The sequence below is a fragment of the Tamandua tetradactyla genome, chromosome 24 (assembly GCF_023851605.1).
Source record: "Tamandua tetradactyla isolate mTamTet1 chromosome 24, mTamTet1.pri, whole genome shotgun sequence".
Classification (NCBI taxonomy): domain Eukaryota; kingdom Metazoa; phylum Chordata; class Mammalia; order Pilosa; family Myrmecophagidae; genus Tamandua; species Tamandua tetradactyla.
Window position 1 is genome coordinate 54,328,493 of NC_135350.1, and position 6,000 is coordinate 54,334,492.

The following is a 6,000-nucleotide window of genomic DNA, read 5'->3' on the forward strand; positions in this document are numbered from 1 at the left end:
GACTTGTTGAAGCCCAGAGCAGGAGCACTGCTGGGTTTCAAACTTTCTGAGCATATCATCAAGGTCATTGATGACTTTCTGGCCTTCACCCTTATGAAGATGAAGTTCCCACTACCCCGACCCTGTGGGGGTCTGGCTTTGATAGGGCCAAGCTCTCAGTCTTTCTTGAGACGATTGGCACAAAAATATTTGGGAGGTGTTGGCTTAGGGTATAGTCCATGATTAAAGGACAGTTTTCCTCTGTGCATCCGTATTTAGCTGTGTGGGGGAGGTAGCATTGCCAAGTGGTTTGGAGTTATCTCTGGGGTCATTCAACTTGGAATTGTTCTTCCTATCACTCATAGGGACATGTCTAGTTTCTCCTACCACTCGTCAGCCATGTGACCTTGAGTAAATGACTGATTTTCTCTAAGGTTCAGTTTCCCTATCTGTAAAATGAAGATATGGGCCCCTACCTCCGAATATTGTTGGGAGGGTAGTATAAGCACGCAAAGGGCTTAGCATAATGATTGGCACATAAAAAATGTTCAGTAAATGTTTGCTATTATCTTTAATATTAGTGCTCTTAGGGGATCAAAGTGCTGACTTCATTTGCAGTAGATTCTAACTCTGCTTTACTTTACAAATCAGACTAATCTAACATGTGGATAGTGTGGCCCAGAATTCTTGCCTACCTCCCACCCAATCAGCTAGGTATACAATGGGTTTGCAGTAAAACTAGCTACCCATATGTTTTCTCCAAATATCTGCAAAAGAGTGATAAATTATCCACCCCATGGCACGTCTCAGTTCCTACTGAAGACCCCAGGATAGGAATCCGAGTTAACTAAAGCATCCATAACAATCTTGAAGTTACTGGCTCATGTTGAGGATAGAGTGTCTTGGTTCTTCTGAGAGTATTTTGCAAATGTGCTGTTATAATTGTATATAAATCTGAGACTTGCACTAGCACATTTCCGTTTAGCAAATGTGTCTAAATACATTGATCTGCCTTGTCTAAGACAGTACGGGTTTCTCCAGTCATTAGTATTCTTCTGCTTCTGGGTTGATTCCACCCCCCACCCCCCCCACCCTCCCCCCCGCCCACCCCCCACCCCGCCCCATGTAATTCCAGGCAGCACGCCATGGTCCCAAATGCATTTCTGATTGATTTTCTGCCTAACAACTGACAACTTAACTTTTCAGCAGGAGGTCTGAGCTCAGGCCCCCCTTTTAATGTTTCAGAGTGTAATGTGATCCTGATGGATGGTTCTGATGAACAACTGACTTTTGTGATGGAAAGGAAATTGTAGGACTTGGTTCCCAAACACACACTGATTTCTTCCATATGGATTACATTACTGTAAATTATGAAAGGATGGGGTGGGAGGAACAGTTGGTTACTTTAATGGGAAAGGTCAGGATTTAATTCTATTGCTATTTTCTTGCTTATAATGTAGAGATTTCTGCTCCCTCTTGAATTTACTGACATAAAAGTGCTTGGTGACAGGTGGTTGCGTAATCCACCTTGGTTCCTTATAACTTTACAAAGGGCATTTTAAGATCCCATTTTACAATCTGACTATAACCAAGTACCAAGAATCACAAATTGCTTAGTGGTCAGTTTTCATGCTCAATGGCCTACTTTCTATTCTCTTTTATGTAAGTTTGATTCTAGAAATTCTATTCTCATTAAGCAGGCTGTGATTTGTTCCTGAGGGTTTCCCCAGCTAGCAGTTGCATTTGGTATTTGCATCTGAATCATTCTTGAAGGATGGAAATTTCTTGGACACACCTCCCAGTCAGTCCAAAGGATTACCAGGAAATTGATCCTGAACATCAAATCCCCAGCTGTTAGTAAAAATGCATGGTATGATTCTAAATGATCAGTCGAGTGACTGATTTACTGGGGCTGTTTTTAAGGGGCAAATGGAATTCCAGTTGCTTTGGTTGTTTTGAAGTTCCCTGAAGTCTGGGTTCCACTTAGGTGATAAACCTAGTAAAGTCTACATAAAGGCAAACTCACATTAGTTGGTACCAGTGGCTGTGCATAGCAAAGTCTAGGGTTCATTTCCATACTTTCGTTCATGCTGCTTCCCAGTCTGGATGGTTCTTTCCCATTTTCTTTCCATATCTAAATCCTTCCAGATCACCTCACAGTCCACTGTGATGTCCTCCCCAGGTACTTGGGCCCCAGTGAGCTCTTCTGTTTCTTACCTCCTAATGCATTTATGATCTGAACCATCCAACAGGGCCCATAATTATACTATGTTTCTTATATTTCTCTTATTAATTTTGTAAATTAGCTTTTTCCCCCTGTCCCCTGTGGGCATGGACTCTATGTCATAGTTATTCTTATAAACACCTCTCTCTTTGATAGTGTCTGACCTAGTAGCAAATATTTGAACACTTACTAAAATTTATATACAATGTTTATATAAATTATATATAATTTATATTTATAAAATGAGTTTACATTTAAGCCTTTATCAGCTGACGCCTTAGTTATAAATTAACATTTTTGCTGGGTAATTTGCACATGCACATTGGAAAAAAGACAGCACAAGTAGTGCTATGGAGAAGAATGGAGACTGGATTTCACTTATGTCATATTGTTGCTCCCATTTTCCCAATTCTTTTAGAGCAGACATAGTGTATCCATCAGGAAAAGCAGAAATCTTGCTAGATGTTTCAACAGAGAGAATGTAACAGAAGAACTTGGTTAAACAAGTGTTGAAAAACTGAGGGCATAAAATGAAGATACTAGGGCATAACAGAGATAGAGCTTGCCAGAAGCGGTCATACCCCTAGCCCTGGGTAAAGAAGAGATTTGGTCTCTGAGAACCTACAAGTTAGAGAAGAGGTCCCATGCAACTGCACTCAGGCCCCTGAGGAGGGACACTGTCCAGCTGGAGCTGGCACCTCTGAGAGGGCAAGGTAGTTCTGGGGGTGCCAGAAAAAGAACCTGGAAGCTGGAACCAACTGTCTCTGCCAGGGTGAAGGGCCTTTGCTGAGGGACACTGACAGAAACAGCAAGCAAAGAGGAAGAAGAGCAAATCTCCAGCTTTTCAGAGTTGCTCCAGTGCCTCCTATTTTTGGAAACTAACAGGTAATAGTAGGCAAAAGAAGAAAATAGTTTGCAGAGTCCCAGCCCCAGCATCACAAAGAAGAGCAAAGTGAATTTGGAATAGGCAGATAATTGCTTAATAACTGACACATAGAGTAATAGTACATATTGCCTTTCTACTTCATGAAAAGGCAAGGAAGATGATGAAGACAGTAGAAATATTCCTGTAAGCATAGGTAGGAGAGAGAGAGGCTGTTCAGTGTTTGTCAGAGCTGATAGTCAAGAGGTGGGCAGCTGTTACATGAGTTTTCCATGAAGGCCTAGCCTATACACTCCAGGCAACAAAAGGAGCTCTGAGCTCCTTTCTTGAGAACTTCATTATTTGTCTAATGAAAATGACCTTCCATGGCAAATCTATGGGACTGCCATAAGGTTTAAAGAATATACGCTGTGTCACCTCACTAGCCTTCAGTGTTTCTGGAGCCTCTTCTCCTTCCCCTGGAGAGGAATGTGATGGAAATGCAAAAGTAACACTTTTGGCATGTTATGCTAATCTAGAGGAGCTTTGGCTGATTAAATCAAATGTGAGTGTTCTCTGAAATTCAGCTATTAAGGAGTCCTATTAATAGCTACTCAAGATTGACTCCAACTGGGAAAACACACTTATAGAGAAGTGTGATTATTCCTTTGTTATGATTTACCTACTTCATATGTACCCTGAAGCCTTTATTAGAGAAAGGAGCTGATTTTACATGAAAACAAATTGACAGTAAAGAAACACCTATCTGAATATCTAAGTAAGACCAAACATGCTACATTAGTTTCTGGGTGGAATTCTCCTAACAATGAGGAATTGGGAGCCACAATACACTCATGGGGCCTTGTGCAGAGTGGCCGTAAAAATGAATCCACGTTCTATGGTGAGCACACTGCTGCCTCCTGTAGGCACCCTTCCAGGCAGCAAACTATTTTCCAAAGGAATCACTTTCCAAAGGAATCCTGTTGTAACTCCCTATGTAATGGAAATATAATCCTCCAGTGTAGGAAATCACCCTGAATCTCTCTGTTTTTTAGGATCGAATTTTTAATATAATGGTCATATAGTCAATGGAGTGGCTTCTATGTGTAAAGCACTGTGATAAATTGGGCCATTTAATTCTCAGAACCCTAAGAGAAAATACTTTTTAGATCTCTATTTTGTGGAGAGAAAACTTAGGCAATGAATGATTATATAATGGTGCCAAGTTCATATATACATGGCAAATGGCAGGATCTGAATCCAGGTCCTATGTCCTGAGAGCAATTGATAGATTGCTTGGTGGAGGCCCCATGTTTGCATATCAGTTGTCAGCCAGAAGACTGCTACACTAAAGGATGACAATTATCTTGTAAAAATTTACTCATTAGATGAAGAGGAATGTCCAGGGTGCTTAAGTTTCAGAACACTTTGGTGCTCTCCAAGGTTATTCTTATATGTAAGAAGGAAAGGAAGGAAGAAGAAATGGAATAATTGAGCTCCTCCTATGTAAGCAAGTCTGTGTTAGGCATGTTTACATGTCCTGTAAGTTAGATATTATTGATTTCTTTGGGATTTTGAGATGAAGTGGAATTTTATTTCATAAGTACAATTTTCAGATAAGTAAATTGGCAGCTCAGAGAGTTTAAGTAACCAAGGCCAGTCACAATACTAGTAAGTAATAGAGTTGATTTTTCTGTCTTTAGATCTAGATATTGTGAGCACTGTAGTTTCTTTCAAGAATTATTTAAACCTTCAATAATACTTATGATTTAGATAATAAAGATCTTAAAGAATGTGCTGGTTTATAGATTATGTACCCCAGAAAAGCCAAGCTTTTAATTCTGATACAATCTTGTGGGAACAACCATTTCTTTCTTTTTTTTTTTTTTTAAATCCTATTCAGCACTATAGGTTGGAAACTTGATTAGATTATCTCCATGAGATGTGACTCATGGAGTATTGTGGGTATTAACCTGTGATTAGAGGGAGATGTGACCCCACCCATTCTAGGTGGCCCTTGATTAGTTCACTGGAATCCTTTAAAAAGAGGAAACATTTTGGAGAAAGATACAGAGTCCAGAGAGAGAATACAGTGGACCAGCAGAGCCCACACAGCCAGAGATCTTTGGAGATAAAGAAGGAATATGCCCCTGGGGGAGCTTCATGAAACAAGAAGACTGGAGAGAAAGCTAGCAGATACGGCTGTTCACCATATGCCTTTTCAGTTGAGAGGGAAACCTGAACTTCATTGGCTTTTCTTGAGTGAAGGTAACCTCTTGATGGTGCCTTAATTTGGATATTTTTATAGAGTTGCTTTAATTAGGACTTTTCATGGCCTTAGAACTGTAAACTAGCAACTTATTAAATTCCCCTTTTTAAAAGCCATTCTGTTTCTGGTATATTGCATTCTGGAAGCTAGCAAACTAGAACAAGAATAAGCAGGGAGAAGAACAGTTTGCTCCTAGCTAGCTTCTAATTTTGTCTATTATTCATGGCATGAGCCCTCACTACCACTACTATCTGTAGTCAGAGTCCCCATCTCTCATACCAGATCTGTTTATTTTAATTCAGATTCACAGAGGTCTTCTTCATCTTTATTATTTTTTTTTCTGTCCATATTAAGTTTCATTTGCGACATTGTCCTATTAGAATTGTGGAGATTTTTAACTTGAGTTTTCAAGTCAGATATCCTGCAACTTCACTTCAGGCAACCCAATTTTCCCAGCAGAACAATCTTGTATTTTCAGTGAGTGGTCATAAATATTGAATAGTTAGCTCCTAGCTGATTCAAAAGAATAAAGGCTAGAGCATCCTTCGGATTTTATTCTAATCTAGTTTTGGTTTAGTAAACTGTTTGTAAAGGTCACTTCTGAAAACAGCATCATAAAGAGCACTGAGGGGGAATATTTACAGATTTGGGTGTTTGTGTGTGTGC